The following is an 18,407-nucleotide window of genomic DNA, read 5'->3' as shown; positions in this document are numbered from 1 at the left end:
ATGTCCGTGTAAACTTCACAATAATTTGTCTTGGCTTCCCATCCTCAATTCTACCAGTCCTGAATGCTAGATCCAGATCACTTGACTGAATATTACAACCAGGCAAACTTCCTTGTGGCACTTCAATCACCAAAGTAGCCAAAAGTTGTTCTGGTTTCTCAGGGATGCCAACCAGGAGAGCATTTTTGCTCATAGCCTGAATTTCCAAGTTCACGTTGGTCAGCTGTAGCTTAGACATCTCCTCCTGCAGTTCCCGATAAGCCCTGTAACTTCCAGAGGCTACTCTTTCCAGTCCAGTTGTCCTGCTCTCCACATCCACCATACGAGTTTCCAAGCCATTAACTTTGCCAGATAAGTCATTCAGGGTAGCCTTCACCTCACTCATGTCACTGGCCACTTGCTTCAACAATTTAAAAATGTCGGCACTGCTGGGAATTTCCTCCTCTGAACTGTCATTGACCTGCTTTGGTTTTTTGGAAAGAGGATTATCCAATGCATCATGTTTCTTCTTGGCTGACATTGTTCAGAAAGTAAGGCCTCAGATGGTTACCAGGGTAGAGGGCAGGAGCTGCTTCCTTAAGCTGCTGCTCTCTCAGAGGCCATTCAAGAATCCAAACATTTTTTATTTCTGTTTAGCTGCATTGGACCCCCAAGCAATGATAACAATGGGCAGCTAGGATTTGTCATAAATTTTATATATAGGATACCCTGTTTTATAAGTACATTACTTTGGAGGGAGATGAGGTCCAGCTCCAATCTAAGTATAGCCATTAAGACAAAGACAGGCAGCCCCAGGATTTTCTTTCCAAAAGTTACCCTCTAAAACATTTAACCAATCTAAATTGTTGATTGCATGTGCCTCCAGGCCATACACTATTGTAGTGGAAATACATTGCCTGTATATTCCATCAAAGCTAGAACCTGCTGTTTGGATACTAAATGTGGATATAGTTTGCATAAGTAGAGCTGGATTTCTTTTCGTTGCACTGTGAAGGCATAATGAAGTAGACACAGACTATTGAATAAAGTGTGGGCTATAAACTAATACTAATTAGTCCTGGGAGGATAGCTCAGGGGCAACGTGCTCGCCTTGGAAGCAAGATGACACAGAGCAACACAGGTTTGATCCCCGGGTCCGTGCTTAGAAACCTCTGGGTATTAAGCGTGTTATAAATAACTTATCATATCATATCAATTCAAAGGAGGTATAGAAAAAGGCCTAACTTGTTCTATGGAAAGGTGGGATTTCCCTACCTAAATAAAACTACTTATAGTCTGTGTCAGGAAGTCCAAAGCAAATGTCTGTCTGTGTCCAAAACCTGTACTTGCCTTCACATCTAATTGTATACAATGTCTATGGATATCAGCATCAAATAGGAAGTGTTCTTCCAGCTCTTGGTTAGAAAAGGAGTTTCCCTTTCCTCCAGGTTCAAGATAGTTCACGTTATAAAAAGAGGGGTTCCCCTTCCTGAGCTTCCAAGTTTTTCAACTTTCCAAAATAACACAATTTCGCTCTTCTGGCGTGGTTACCTTTCACCAATTTTTCATTTTAGATCACATATTTTCCTTTATTCAAACAAAGCTTTGGTTGATTTAAGTGGCTTTTCCTTAGGTGGGTGTACTCAGTCTAGGCACAGTTGTCGGACTGCACGGTCCACCCATTACAGTTCACGCAACCGACACACCTTACTTGCTTCTCCGCAGACACATTGCCACTGTTTCAGCTTCACAGTGGTGCTTGACCTATTCTCATTTCACATCCTCTTGATGCTTTATCAATGCTTGTTTTGCCACAATTCACTTGTTGCACTTTCACATATTCTGAGGGTTCCTGCCACTGCTTATTCTCTCAAATTACACAGTTCTTTGAACTCTTATGGTCTTGTCAATGCTTGCTCTCTTGGTTTACACAGTTATTTTTTATCAGGGAATTGCATAAAACTGCTTTCAATCAGACCAGTTCTGCTACCAGAGACCTCTCGAAATGTTCCTGCCACACTCAGCTTCCACTGCAACACCTCTGCAGCTTGTAGGCCCTTCGGAACACGTCTCTCTGGCTTCACCTCTAGTTTCTCCAGCAAGCGTTCCACTGATGATTCTCCTGCCAATTTAATTGGCCTTACCTGAGCAGGCCATTTATACCGTCCCCTTGGATTCAGGTGCAGGCAATGTTCATTCATTACATAACGATCATTGTACTCGGCATCCCTCTTCCTCGTCCCAGTACCAGAGTGGTGTCTGTGTGTATAAGAGTCAATAAAGAGAGGATGTATGGCTCTGGTTTCTCTCTTCCTCATCCTAGTACCCAACTGGTGTTTACTGGGGGATGATTTACTTGAAATATAGGGAAGGGACTAGCATACATAGGGAATAACCTACAAAGTCCTGGTGGATATTGGACTCATTAGAAAAGGTAAATGGGGGATTCCATGTTTCACCCAAGGTTGCCCCATTCCCACTCCCCAAGTCTCCTCCACCCAGGTGATCCTCCCTCGCAAATACACCCCCAGGATCAGGATCCAACAGTGACTGCCTTTCACTAGCCACCTGGGAGGAGGATATATTGGGGAAAGAAGTGAGGACGCCCGCGGATTCCTCACACTACCCAATCATTGATGGTAACCATGCGTGGAATCAACATCAATGCCCAAGTACCTATAGCTGTTTGTATATTCAACTGGACCCTCGATTGGCATAAGCCTAGTTCTTTTTGGTCTCTTATTTGCGAATAGCATAACCATAGTCTTTTCTCTATTAATGATGAAATGTATTTTATTTTTTAATTTCTTTTTATTTTAATTTCATACAGTTTAAACTTTTGAAATATAAATATCTTAAATAAACAATGCATAATACCTTGAGGAGTATTAAAGAAGTAAACTAAGGTAATAATGATATTGTTTTCTGTTGCACATCACCATAGTTACACAATGTTCCTGTTTAGGCCAGAATAGGTATGGTTACAGATTAATATAAATCCTCTGCATATTATAGGCTTATGATATGCAATGAGCCAATTTTTGGTGGGCAGCTAGAGACTCAGAGGCACAAGAGCAGGTCCATGGTACACAGGTTGCACAGCAGGGGGGCAAGACACAGCCCTTCTTGACACTCCTATTGATTTGATTGGGCTTGATATGGTCCCCCACTGTCCAGCTGAATTTTCACAATCGTCTCTTCATAAAAAGGTCTCTGAAAATAAAGCAAAACCTGAGGACAACAATAATAAGCCAGTTTCAATCATAGTTTTTTTCTATTGACAGAGTCAAAAGCGGCTTTAAAATCAACCAATGAAGCATAAGTATTGCAGCTTCCCACTTCTTTGTCTTTTCAATTAACATATGTAACAACCTCAAGTTATGAGTTGTAGAGGAGCCAACCCTGAACCCCATTTGGTACGGATCAAGAATTCTGGCACTGTCAGCTCACTTAGTGAGCTCATCCAATAGAAAGATGCAAACATCTTCCCTGTGCTGTCTATCATTGATAGGAGTCTGGAATGTGATCTCTCTGCTTGTGAGCCTTTCTTAAATATAGGCACCAATACTGCTTTTCTCAATGAATTAGGGATGTATCCAGTATGCATCCACTTGTTAAACAATACTTCAAGTATACTGGAAGACACCTCAGGATCACCTTTTGGGGCCGCATTAGCTAACCCATTAGGTCCAGCCACCCTAGATGATTTTACAATTTCAAGATCACCTCTATTATATAATAAAGTGTTTTTAACATCATTAACATCATTGCATAAATGGTAGAGGTTTTGCACAATATGATCTCTCCATTGTGACTCACTAGTAGGGTTAATAACTGTAAAGACCCGGAGGGGGGTGTCTGTACTTCCGCTCTCAAAATGGTAGAGGAGAGGCACAGAGGACCCCAGCCAAGATTCTCTGTTATTGGTACCTGGTCGAGCAATCAAGGCCTAGCTTCTCAGGAGGTTATGCAGGATGGTTCTTAAGTACAGTGTAGTCCCCAAGCCGCCACAAAGGAATGTCCACACACTGTATAGGTTAAAATACAGTCTTTATATAATTAATATTCAAGGTTATGTACACGATCACAATAACTCACTTTGTGCTGCAAAAATCAACAATGGTAAATATATATAGTTCTAAGTGGTACCACAATTATTAGCAGATCTCATTAAAGTGCATCAATGTACTCAGGTTAAATGTCACACAGATCCAATTAATAAGGAAACCAACAATAGAAAATAGGAGGAAAGCAGTTGGTTTGAATAATTGGTCGAATACTGGTCCCGCTACCTAGACACAGTTCTGTGTGGAGATCCCCCCACCTGGGCAACCTGTAAAGCAACCTGTAAAGCGAAGATGTATCACAAGGCCATTCCATATATTGTTCACAATTAATTTGTGTCCTACAGTGCTACGTTTAATAATCAGAACTTTCAGAACGTTGTATGACATTTAAAAAAGATTTCCAAGGTAGGACTGAAAGAGCTGATCAGAACATCTTTACCCGATCAGACTTCAAGAGGGAGTAACTAGTACTACTTAGCTTAGTGTGTGTGTATTTCATTTTTGTACTGGATGCCACACCATGGTCTTTTCACAATGCTCCCTGATTGCATGTGTTGAGTGGAAACCTTTTTAGGACAAGCGTGCATTTCTGCGATTCTATCTCTAATCCTGGTTGACATACTACTAGTGGTTTGCAGCATACACACACATGCCTTAAAATACTCTAGCTTATTAGGACGAGTTAGGAGTTGGTGGGAAATAAAGGGCAAGAGTAAGAACTTAATAAGAACACAGGGAAAAAATAAAGGGTGCCTGGCAGAGTCCTGATATGCCCAGGAGGGTACATATATTGATAACAAAAATAATCAGGATGCGAGATCCTCACAACAATACACAGTTTTTGGACATATTTATTTCAATCTCAAAAACCAGTGTGTTAAATTATTACAAACTTTCACTAAGCACAAAAGCGATAATGGACAGATTTCAATATAAAAACATAGGGAAGTGCAGTTGTGCACCCTCATCAGGATGTGGAGGATGAGTACCCTAGTGACACAAGTAACTCAGATAAGTGCTGCCCGAGGCTGTTTTTCAATCCGGGTGTGGTTTAAACAAAAACATTGTACACAACACAAAATTAGAAACATACAACAAAGGGTATTTTCACAGTTGTGCCACAAGTGATCGACACAGTTGTGTTTCGGCCACAATGGCTTGGTAGAAGCTTGTAGTTGTGGTGGCCTTCATCAGGAGAGACTAGTTGGGAGAGTCTGTTTGTGGGTATGATCGTCCAACCGGAGTGAGGCGGTATGCTGTCAGCAAACCTAGATGTAATCCTAGGTCTGGTGGTGTGATGGATACACCAGTGGGTGTGGATCGGCCGTGCCGGGAAAACCCGATTCAGACGGCATTAGGTTTATGATTAGCCATTGATCTAATTAGCATTCTTTTAGTTCTTGCTGGGTGATCAGCAAGAACTGAAAGAATGCTAATTATTATTTTTGTTATCAATATTAATAAGAACACGTATGACAAACATTGTCTTATTCAATTTTTATAATTGTATAATGCTTGAGGTGGGAGATTTGCAAAATGATAGACAATTCTGCTAACATACTTATAAGAAAAGCAAGGGGAGATGTTTGTATAGAAATAGTTCAGCTTTTTGAACATGTGCCTGAAAATAAACATTTTTTGCATGGAAAAATAGCAATAGCAATGATAATAATAGTAATAATAATAATAACAGCAATAATGGCCAAGTGACATTGAGATCGCTCAAGTGCAGGGGAGAGGGGAGAGGAAAAGTGGCAGGGGAGGGGCAGGAAGGGCAAGTGCAGTACACAGGATCTATTTTAAATAACACAGGTAGTGTGGTGAGCAGCTGGCAGTGCAATGGTTAAGTGCAGACACCAGGTTTCCAATAAGTGCAGGTAGGGGAACCGTAAGGTCGCAGATACAGCCCCAAGTTCAAGGGTTACCAGGAGGCAGTGCAGATGTGCAACTGGGTGGGCAGGGAACCTGGGCCCGAATTCAGAGGGTAGCCAGGTGACCAGTGCAGTATTAGAAAGGAGATCAGCAGGGGAGAGAAAGAGAGAAGGCAGAAGCAAAGAGGAAGGTTTTGATGTGCTTCCGGAACTGAAGATGGTTCTGCTCAAGTTTCAGAGAGGCTGTTCCAGAGGGAGGCCCCAGCTGAAGAAAGAGATTTACCACCAAGTCGTTGCTTGGAGAAGTGTCTGACCATGAGGGAGTTGGAGGTGGAGGAGCGAAGATATTTCTGAAGAGAAAGCTGGAGGTAGAGAGGACCCCGGCCCCATAAGGCTTTGGGGACTATGCAGAGGGTCTTGAACTTGGTCCTTACAGCCACTAGGAGCTAATTAATAGATATCAGGTCTGGAGGGATACAATCCCTGGGCTTGAGGCCAAAGTCATGCTTTGCAGACCTGTTCTGGATGAGTTGCAGAGGGCGGAGAGTATGATCAGGCAGATTTAGAAAGAGGCTATTGCAGTAGTCCAGCCTAGAGAGAACCAGAAATTGAGACACAGTGAGCTTTTGGAGGAAGGTGAGGAAAGGAAGAATACCTCTGAGGAGGTGCAGTTGGTAGTTTGACTTCTTAGAGACATCAGAGATGTGAGGAAAAAAGGAGAGTGTGGATTCGAAGATGACCCCAAGGTTCTTAGCCTTACAGGTGGAAGCAGGAAGGGGCCAAGGCAGGCTGGCCAGAGAGTGACAGGAAAGGAAGGTGCAGGTGTGCCGATGAGGATGATTTCCACTTTACTGGCATTAAGGCTGAGATCATTTGCAGCACACCACTCCTAGATGGCAGACAGACAGTCAGAGGTGAGAGAGGGAGAAGAGGTGGCTGAGCGGAGCCTGAAAACAAGTTGCGTGTCATCCGCATATCACTGAAAGTTGGAGCAGAGAACAGCAATGCGGTTTGCAAGAGGTGTCATGTATTGGTTGAACAGCCAGGGAGAAAGTTTAGACCCTTGGGGTGCACCACAGGTACAGAGTGAGATAGAGGAAAGGAAGGACCCAAGTTGGACCTGGGACGGTCGGTCAGAGAGGAAAGCGGTCAGCCAAGTCAGGGCCTGATAGGTGATTCCCAGGTTATCACGGAGATGGTTGAGCAGGATGGCATGGTTGACTGTGTCAAAGGCAGAAGAGAGATCGATTAAGATGAGGACAGAAGGGCAGATTTGAATCAAGGTTAGAGAGCGGGTCTTCACAGATGTTTAGGGGAGCAGTTTCCATGCTTCTGGCTGCTTGAAGCCAGACTGATGGTCATGGAGACAACCTACAGATTAAGTGTGAATATTAAGCTGGAAGATGGGCAGCTTTTACAGTAGTTTGCCCAGGAAAGGGGTGATGGAGATCGGGTGGTAGTTAGCGAGGCAGGAGGGGTTGGCTGAAGGTTTCTTGAGAAGAGGGTGCACAAGAGAGTGCTTCAGGGGGAGGGGAAGGCTCCAGTGGTGAAGGAGTGATTGCAGAAGTAGGTCAAGACAGGAGCGAGGGTGTCAATGTGGTCCTTGATGGTTTTGGAAGAGAAGGGAAGAACCTGTTTTGACAAGACTTTCATAGATCAGACTTGTCTAGAAATCTCATCAGGGGAGAAAAGAGGAAAGGAAGAGAAAGAGCGAGTTGAGGTGGCTGCAGGGGGTGGGGGGCAGAGGTAGAGGAGAGTGGAGGGAGAAGGAGGAGAGGGCGAGAGGATGGACAGGATGTCCTGGTTTAAGAGATTAAATGAGAAGACAGAGTCGTTCAGAGGCCCTGGGAGGGGACAGGAGAGATGGAGACTGCAGCAGGATTGGCCAGGTTCTTGCAGATTTTAAAGGGTTTGGCTGAGTTGTTGGTAATCTAAAAGTAACTATTGGTTTTGACTTCCAAATAACTCCTGTTAGGTGTTCCAAATATGATTATATGCTTTGTTCTGTGTACCTTCAAGCATAGTGTTGTGTTTTTATAAATGTGGTTATATATAATGTGATCGTACTTATTTCACCCAAAATGTATCCGGGCATACTCTTATTTAAGTAGACCATTCACTTTTACAATACATAGTGTTTTTGTGTTTCTTTGCACCATTTGAATTGCAATTTCATTTGTACTGATTCTACAGCCCTCTCTCCCTCCTAAAACAATCCTAGCTGCTCTGCCTACACTAACCTGAAGTCAAGGTGGTACAGCATTATATTACGATTGGACTGTCGGACTGCCCCAGTTGAATATTTTTACTAAGATCTTATTTGGTCTTCAGAAAACCTGTCCTAACAGCCTCCCTGTAGCAAACAAAAATAAGTCATTACAACAAGGTATATATTTGATATATGTACGAGGTGGAGGGGCATCCCATCGACAATACATTTGATGAATGGGTAATTGAAAGGGGTAAAAAGAATGTCCTCGCAGACATAAAATCTATCCCATGGCTCCAGTTGGCTACATGGATCATGCCCTTGCACAACCAATACCTTTTACGCACAGATATCCCATAAAGGTATTCGAAGTTGTCTGGCTCCCCAACTATTTTCACCTTTAGAAAACTGATCTGCCGCCAAGGGAAAACCCTACTCGAATAGTGGGAATCAATTCTTCATCGTCTCAGGCCCCTTCCTGACTTGCTACAGCCTTCACAAGAAGAACCTCTTTTTGCTTCTCCGGCGCGATCGTGCGCTTTCATGCACTATTGCAATGTTCAGCAAAGGAAACCCACTTCTCAGGACTGGACTAGAAAGTTAGGGAATGACTCTGAAATAACGTCTAATTCTCCTAGCATTTTAAGCAACCCTTCACTTTACAGGTTGTGGCTGTGTTTTTCTCATTTTTCGCATTATGAAGTGAATTGAATACACGGTATATAGTACAGTATTGTGTGTGGTAACTGTTTACGCATAATAAAGTTTACTTGTATCTATTGGTCCTGTCGACAATAAATGTATATATATATTTTATATACACTTATCTAAGAGTAATTTTTGGTTCATTGCTGTGTTTGCTCATTGAGGGCTTCTGATCACTATCACCCCTCCTGAGACTTACTCTTGACCGCATGCCAACCTACTTAGATTTGTCTGGCTTCTCCGGAAAGTTCCCCTGTTTCACTAAACTGGGGGTGGCCTCCTATACTTTGGCACATCAGGTAAGAGTTTAGAAATGCATCTTAAAACCATCCTCCAGCACTCGTACTCCCATAGGATCCTCCTTGCTTACCCTATGCACTAGCATGGCTGATTGGCACAAGGCCTAGTCGGAGTATGAATGTAACTAATTTAGCATGGGCACGCAATGTCACCTGTCTCGCATGATGGTAGAGTGGGCTGCCTCAAGTGTGCAAGGGAGTATGAACAGACATGCATGAATTATAGTAAGCGCTGGGCAATTGAAGGCTGTCCCCTGTTACACTCACAACAGAATGAATACAACACCCTAGGGAAAGAAGCCAAGACATAGCTTGGAAGGATAACATGGTTTAATCATACCGAATACAAATATTATCAGCAAAGGTCTCTGCTGCGCGAGAACGTTCAGACTGTTATTGCCTTTTGAGAGGCCACAGCATCAGTAGTGACATCACATATAGGGTCTGAACTCGCACTATTGTGTGCAATGTACATAAAGGTAACATGGATCTGGAAGAAATATAATCAATTGAAAAAGAATGTGTCATCTCTACTGAATGCCACAGAAAACACAACAGGTGTTAATAATCCTCAATGACTATGAAATAATTGGCCCTTTTTACGCTGTGGCTATTAATCCAAAAAGGGATGGTAAAGCAGAAAGCAAACAGCAGTCAAAGAGATATGGTTGATCGGTCTAGATGGAATTTCATGTTTATCCTATTTGTCACATTGAATGTATTTTATATAATTGTATTTCTGACTTATGTTTCTTTATCCCCTTGTAAATGAACCAGTGTATGTTATGTAGTACATATATATGAAAACAAAATATATATTGTGAAAGTCCACCTATTTTGTGGTTCAGGTTATTGTTTATGCATATGTGACATATTTTATCAATAAGCAGATCAGCACACACCACACTCTTAATGTTGTCTGTGAATGTTGGTGACAATGTTAATGATGTATACATGTGAATGGTGTGAGGATGGGTCTGCCTTGATCTCCTCTCACTCACCATGTGCTATTGCCCGCATTCTGAGTGGGTTTCCATCAGTAGTGTCCAGTTAGTGCCCTGGGGCCCTAGGACTCTGAACTTCCCCCAGAAGTGGCACAGCATGCAACAGAAATCACACTATGTGGGGTCCTTCCAACTATGCCAACTTAGTGCTATAGGATACCGGCAATGTGGCTTTCTCCACCAATGTATTGTCAGTAAAATAAGGCTCCAAAGTAATTTGTGTAGCTAAAGCTCCAAAGGTGCATTAAAAAAAAAATTGCATTCGGATTTTATAATTGTTGAATCTAAAATTGTTTTTTGGAGACACGTGTAAGCTTCTCCCTCCTGTGCCCAATGCTCTGACCTGTATTTCCTCATTTGGAGGAACCTCATTCAAATTTTGATATTTCCCTTTTTTTGCATAAAAGGCAACCAATTATTTTGACCCGCTATAAAATAATCTTCAAGTCCAACACATCAACAATAACCAATATCAAATGCCCTCACTACAACTACATTGAGATCTTCAAAGATATTTAGAGAACTGTTTCCTTAAAATCTCTGTTGTTAGATTTCAAATGTTTAAACATTTGTTTTAGCAGTGCACACATACGTCATACCGCTCAACTCACATGCTTTTGGCGGGTGTCACCCGCCACTTAGGCACCTCTGTCACCTGCCAAGATCTCCACACGCCCTTAGGAATCAATGGGCTTTCACCCCTCAAATATAAAATCAGGTGTTTTCACCCGCCAGGGGCCATGAAAGGTTGAGAGCTATGATGCGTTATTTCTGTTTTGAACAAAATTACAATTATACTGACATTGTGTGCTATAGATGAGAAATCTACAACTTATTTGAGGTGCATCTGTGTTTTCCAAACTGACTGACATTACTTGAGGTTCATTCTTAAAATAAACAGATCATATGTTGATAGGGGTTTTAACGCTTCAGCACCTAGTTTGGATTGCGTCTGTATCAAAGTTCCCAAGGTGTCCTCTGTGCCCCCCAGATTTTGAGGGTCTCCTACGTCCCTGCCGCTGGTGCACAGCTCCACTGCTTTTTTTGGTACACTTCAACCACTGGTGAAAGCTTGAAATGTTGCCAGCAGAATTCCCTTTGTTTTGCTTTTTTGTTTACCATGGTTCCCCATTAAACCCCCACCCTCCCCATGGCCTTTAGTATTCCCTTTCACTATAAAGCAAATGAAACCCTAATGCCGCTGGCAACGTTTTTAATTGGCAACATTCCTTTTTCCGGCAATATGACATAATGTGGCCAAGCCAGGTTTTATGCAGTCCGTCATCAATGTCTACTTCAATCTAACCTTCTTGTGATGCTATCGGCAAGAGTGCCGACGCATGCAACTCGGCACCTTGCAGGGAACACATTCCCAAAGCTCCGATCTGAAAAATGAGCAATCCGGCTCCAATTTAGCGGATTTAATGAAACTATATATATTATGAGGATGCTCTTGTTTTACTTTGTGTTTCAATGTCAAGTGACACCTTAGGACAAAGACTGCAATAACCTCAGCTGCGAAGAAAGACACCAATTGATGTATGTTTACCGGAGCCGAGCAACCACAGCACACGAACAATATCTGCGCAAACAGCTTCTTTCTATAAAAAGAAATTAAACAGAGGCCCTGGTGCTCATCTACATTGGACCTCCAGCTGTTTATACACTTTAGGCTAGTTTGTCAGAGTCAATCCGGTGCCCAGAATACAGCCTAGGAATTGAAAAACAGGTTTATCCTGGAATCATTGCAGTTGTGATGTCTTTTCTGGACTGAGAATTCATTACAGTGCAGCGTGACCTGGTTAACACAAGAACATATGGCAAACTCGTTTTTCCTAAATTTAATAGCCTCGTGAATGATAAACCGAAACAGTTTTCATGCCTATAGACGAGGAACACAATGTACCAATTCTGACCATCAGTAGAGCAGGTGATTTACAAGCCAGGAGGAGTAACTCTACCCTGTGCTGCTTTATGTCCCAATTGTGCTACGTCAGCTATCCTTGGATGCAGGAAATACGAGATTTATTGTCGCGGTTGGATTGCCATCATGGTTCTGTTTGAGAACTGAAATTCTTTTTTACTGTCCCAGTCTCCAAAAAAAATATGCATTTTGAGTTTGCCTGCAGTTATCCTAAGAAAGTTACAGGGATACAGGGAGGTTTATGGGCTGCAGGTCAAACCCACTTTGCTTATACACAGTTATCACTTTATAATAATGCACAATAACAATGCATACATGATAAATAACGTGAAACAAAAGCGTAGCTTCTATTTAGTGATGAGTAACTAATTCCTAATGATTGTGCAGCATACACAGACCAGATGGCTCGGTGGTCCTTCTGTATAGAATGTGTGTTTCTCTAAGGATTCACCAGTGTTAAAGAGGGGCGTATCAGGGGTCTGACTCAAGGCTTAACTGTTGGGTCCCAAATAGTTTCCTTTCCGTGTTTATTATTCAGAGCTCTGTATAGCACACAGTTTTGGTATCACGGCACGCTTGCCAGCTGGAAAACATAAAAGATTTAACAAAGTAAACATGGCAGCTGTTGCGTGTGAATAAAGGCAGAAGCCCCATTAAGAGAAGGAGGACACGGGACAGTGGGAGGGAGCGGGAGGAGGGAGGAAGGGGAGGGACAGGGGAAGGAAAGGGCAGTTATGGGAAGACGAAATAAAGTGAAGGTCGAAATGGAAAGTGGCTCCCGACCCGTTATTTAACGCATAGCTCTCAACCATTTATGTCACAAAGGCGGGTGAAAACACCCGATTTTATTTTTGGCGGGTGAGAGGCCCATTGAAATGAATGGGCGTGCAGGAGGCTTGGCGGGTGAGTCAGATGTCTACAAGGCGGGTGACACCCGCCAAAAGCGTGTGAGTTGAGAGCTATGTTTAACGTGCGTGATGCAGCTCATGCCCAGGCCAACAACAGTGTGGAGGGGCACATGTGCCCGCAGTACGGAAGGGCCCGTGTGCCCGCAGTGAGGAGAGGCCCGTGTGCCCTGCAGTTCAGGCGGGCCCTTGCGCCCAGCAATTCAGGTGGGCCTGTGTGCCCTGCAGTTCAGGCAGGCCCGTGCGCCCAGCAATTCAGAGGGGCCTGTGTGCCCTGCAGGCGAGAAGAGGCCCTCGTTGGAGAGCCCGCGTGGCCAACGTATATTGGAGGGGCCCGTGTGCCCAGCTGGCAAAGTGGGCCCGTGTGCCCTGCAAGCGATTAGAGGTCCGTGTGCCCTACAATAGAGAAGAGGCCCGTGTGCCTTGAAGGTGTTAAGGGCCTGTGCGCCTGCAGATTAGAGCGGGCCCGAGCGCCCAGCGATCCGGAGCGAGTGACCTCGCAGGCCCGTGCGCCCGACATCCACCAAGATGAGTACTACTCCCATGAATCCTGGCCAGCTTAGTCAATGATAAAGGGTCAAGTGATTTGTAATCCTAAACACCTAGAGAGCCACAGCGTCCACATTAGTCCATCAGAGAGTTTGTCCTCCGTCTCCAGCAGAAAATACTGACCTGTGACTTTCCCAACTTCAATGATGAGGAAGCTATACGGCTGAGGATCATAGAAGGGTGCACCTCGTCAATGCTCAGGTAACACCTTCTCAGATTGCAGCCCTCACAATAGAACAGCCTGATTACTCCCAGCCCACAGGACCTTGGAGGAGGAGAAGACTTAGAAGATACTGGCAACAAAATCTGAACAACACGAAATGCCACAACTGCGGGTGGGAGATCCCACACAAACGACCATGCCCGGCCATCGGGCAGAGATGACGGTGCTGTGGACAAAAAGGCCACCTTCAATCGGTATGCAGAGCGGGACTGCCTACAAACCCTGCATGCCAATCAAGCATGGCCAGACAACCTGGGCAATCAGGAGGTCCCCACGACCGGCCAATGTGCTGGAGGATCCGAACACCACTGCCCCAAGCAGGATACTTAAGGCTGCCGACAACACGGCCATACATCAAGAAGGACATCGAGAACATGGACACCAACCCACCCAGACTACAAGGGCGCAAACACCCCCTCCGCCCAGAGCTCAGTCACACAAGAAGATACGGAGCAGCACACGGCACACATACCTAATATGTCCAGCGAGACGATCATGTGCCATACAACCACCCAGGACCCTCTGAGATGTCATACCGGGGGGGATGTGGAGGCCACAGTAAACGCTGGTACAGGACAACACTACCAGAAAAGAGCGGAAGCACAACCCCTGGACAAACCTCAAGTCCATGTAGTTCAGTGTAGAACAAATCAGCCGGTACAGCCAAGAGGACAGTCCCACTGCGACCCAACACAGGGAGACTGCAGAGTACCTGCCTCCATCCACATGATACCAAGTCCCGCCCCGGGAACAGCCGTCTCAGCCATCGGACGCCCCTACAGCGCGCCCTCATCAACATCCACTACAGATCATTCAAAGTCACCCACAAGGAGGGCCACATCCCCGAGCAAGATGCGGGAGAAACAGAGGACAAGGAACCAATGATAACCATGGCAAAGAGCCACAGCGAGGTGACGCCAAGGGCCTCCCTCCTCCACGAGCTATACCTGGAGGAGCCAGAACTAAAGAAAGAGGCAAGGACCGAGATGAAAGGAGCAGAGAACATAGAGACACACACAGCACTGCAACAAGGAAATGCAGACGAGAACCGCAAACCACAAAGGAGATCTCATCGAATCACAAGGAGGCCTCAAAGACTGATTGTACAAATGTAACCCACGAACCCTCTTAATAAGTACGGGGGAGGTGTTGCTTGTGAATGAAGGCAGAAGCCCCTTTAAGAGAAGGAGGACACGGGACAGTGGGAGGGAGCGGGAGGAGGGTGGAAGGGGAGGGACAGGGGAAGGAAAGGGCAGTTATGGGAAGACAAAATAAACTGAAGGCTGAAATGGAAAGTGGCTCTGGACCCGTTATTTAATGTGCGTGATGCAGCCCGTGCCCAGGCCAACAGCAGCCACAGTCATACTCTGAGATGCACGCCCAGGTTCTGGGATTATTTGTGAGGTACAGTGATGAATGGCCTTGTACTGCCTTTGTGTAGCAGCTAAACCACAGCAGCCCAGGTCTGCCCTGCCATCATTGGACAGTTTTGCCGTTTAAGAACTTCAGTAGAGAGTGGGAGCATAGAGTCTCCTCTGCCAAGGCACAGTGCTCATGTGCTGGGAATAGACTTATATGACGAAGTACAGCTCATTTAACGATACAGATATACATGATATGTAACTCCCCCCATAGGTTTCCATTGTAACACTTGTGGTAATGGTAAAAAGAGGGGTATTTCAAATACTGTTATGAACTCTGCCATTTTATTTATTTATGTATGTATTTATTCATTCATTTATTTTGTTTGTTTGTTTGTTTGTTTGTTTGTTTGTTTGTTTTATTATTTATAATGCGCAAGCATACCCTCAGGTAACAGGGCGCAAAAGTTACATGCATATGCAAAGCTTAGTTACAACAGCGTAATTATATACATACATACAAGTATACGTACATTATATATAGAAACAAAGTACAGGAACAAGCAAACTGCTTACTGGCATTGGAAGTATATACAGGTGAAAGTGAGATAAAGTATGTACAAATAAACAGTGGGGTGAAGGGACGGTGCTGCTCAGGGTACAGCCTGGCTGCTTGTTGCATTTAATGATCCTTTGCTTTCAACAATAGGATAGCGTTAGTCTGGAAGTTTTGGTAGGGAAGGTCCAATCTCAGGTTGGGCGGTAGGGAGTTCCATAGTTTGGCTGCTTTCACCGGGAAGCTGTTGCCACCTATTGGTGAGCCTTTAAAGTTAGGAATAGAAAAGCTATCTTTGTAGGCTGTTCTGGTGGTTCTCAGGGAAGTCTGTCTGTAGAATCTGTCAACCAGATAGATGGGAGCAGCGTTGTTAAGAGATTTATGAGTAAGTGACAGAGTTTTTAAGAGAATTTTGTTGTTGATTGGGAGCCAATTATTCTGACGGCTGCACACAGAGATGTGGTCTCTTCTGGAGATGCCTAATGCCGCTCTAAGGGCATTATTTTGTAGGGTTTGTATTTTTCTGGTAATAGCTTTGTAGACCTTAGATAAAGTGCATTACAATAGTCCAGGCGAGAAAAGATAAGGGCTCTGGCTAGGGTCATGCAGCTGATGTCGGAGAGAAATGGCTTAGCTGTGCGGATCAGTTTACATGTGTAGGCCGTGGAGGATGCTAAGGAGTTAACCTGTTTAGTAAATGTGAGGTTTGAGTCCAGGTAAAAGCCCAGCATTTTTTTACCCATTGTCCTACTTGGATACTGTTACCATCGATCAAAAATGAGGTATATGCCGGACCTAGTTTCTTTAGCTAGAGGTGGTGCCCAGGATGATGAGTTCAGTTTTATCAACATTCAGGCATAGTCCGTGTATGGCCATCCATGCCTGGATGATGATGTACACTCTGTTCACCAAGGCCAAATCCTCTTCATAATCCCCAGAAAGCGGAAGGAGGATCTGGGTATCATCTGCATAATTAGTATAGATGATACCGAGATGATCCAGATCATCGAAGAGGGGCTTGGTAAAAATGTTGTACAATGTGGGCGAGACACAAGAGCCCTGCGGCACGCCGCAGGTGATAGGTATAGGGTCTGCTGCTGCTATGGGCGAGAAAACCCTCAGTGTTCTGCCATTTAGGAAGGATCTAATCCAGGTAATAGCATCATTGGAGAAGTGAGCAGCTGTGTTAAGGTGGGTGCATATGATAGTATGGTCGACCAGGTCGAATTCTTAATAAGGCACCGAATCGCCTGGAGGCCTCAATGTGCGAGCCTTGAAGTAAATGTGATATGTGGTACTCCCCAGAAATAGATCATGTGGTAAACCATGAGGTGAAATGCCTTCACATATTTCTGCCAATGTGTACTTCTACACAAAATTTGGAGGTACAAATAGTAAAAGCTATGAAAATGCATACATGTGAATCCATATTCTAGTACATCTGTTCATGAGATAAAAACATGTTTGGGGCCGCTAAACTCACGGCTCCTAGATATTACATTCAGAAACATCACACGACTATATGTTGATGAAGGAACTTTAAGTCTCATTGTAATGGCCCTCACAGGTCCACCTGGGAATGCAGTCTGCATCACACAGTGCTTATTCCAGCACAGGATTGTATACCCCAGTTCTCACACTGCCACACTATGATTAGATCCCCTAACACAACTACATGGCAAATAAAACACACGATTTACAGTATTTCTATCACAATCCAAATACATGTTCAAGAAAACATGTATGAAATCACATACGGATCGTTTCGCCAGATGCTGGCTCATCATTGGAAGCCACCATCAATGGAGTCATACACTCACTCACGTATGCGTTATTGCTCTTCATCAGTTTCTGAATAACCAACCGCACCCTCACTTTGCAGGCTCTGCACAGATGGACAGAGCTGGCACTTACTGGCAGAGCACTGAACCCAGCCAGTTTATTACATCCTGTAGCATTGTAATGTCCACCAGGCAGACCCATATGTATTCACTTTAATGACAACCGCGGTGTATGTATGTGGCAGTGGGAATAAACGCTGGTTTTTCCCCGAGAACTGAAAAGTTATGGGCACACTGGAGTGACTGGATTACAGTACCTTTTCTACATCCCGAAGCAAACATAATAAAACAAGATGAAGAATCGGCAAACACTTAACAGTGAGGGGCTGCAGTCCTCTGCGGGTTATTAAGGCCTCACTTAACATGAGCCATTTTTGTGTTCAAACTGCTGACCACGTTGTAGGAATTCAATGGTTATTTCCATTTGATGCATAGCCACTTTGTGTGTTGTATTCTATTTTAAAGGAGTGATACATGTTCAATCTGATGTGGTGTGTTTGAGTTGCAGACAACATTCTCGAAAAATGTTTATTTAGTATAAAATTGACTCTCCAGAGGGGGAGATGCCTACAACTCTGAGAAAATTAAAACAAATCTACAAAGGTCTTTCAGCAAACACATATGTAGACACAAATATGAATATTATGACCAGGCCAGATCCTGGACACAGGCATAGCTTGGCTCAGACTAACAAACCTGGCTTGGAGAAATGGATTGGATCCATATACTAATAGAAGCTTGCTGACACACCAGGGTCCCCAAGGGGTCCAGAGCACTGTGGGAGCCCATGTCCTAGACTCATGAGTCACTGGGCATGGCCTCTGCTCATTCTCAGTATTGTGTTGGTATAGGGGTCCAAAGGACTAGTGGACAGACAAAGTTTAAAGGGCGAGTCTAAAAACAACCAATCTGAT

Source organism: Ambystoma mexicanum, chromosome 5p (assembly GCF_040938575.1).
Source record: "Ambystoma mexicanum isolate Mex_15411 chromosome 5p, UKY_AmexF1_1, whole genome shotgun sequence".
NCBI classification, from domain to species: Eukaryota; Metazoa; Chordata; class Amphibia; order Caudata; family Ambystomatidae; genus Ambystoma; species Ambystoma mexicanum.
The sequence above is the reverse complement of the archived record's forward strand: the minus strand, read 5'-3'. Positions refer to the sequence as shown.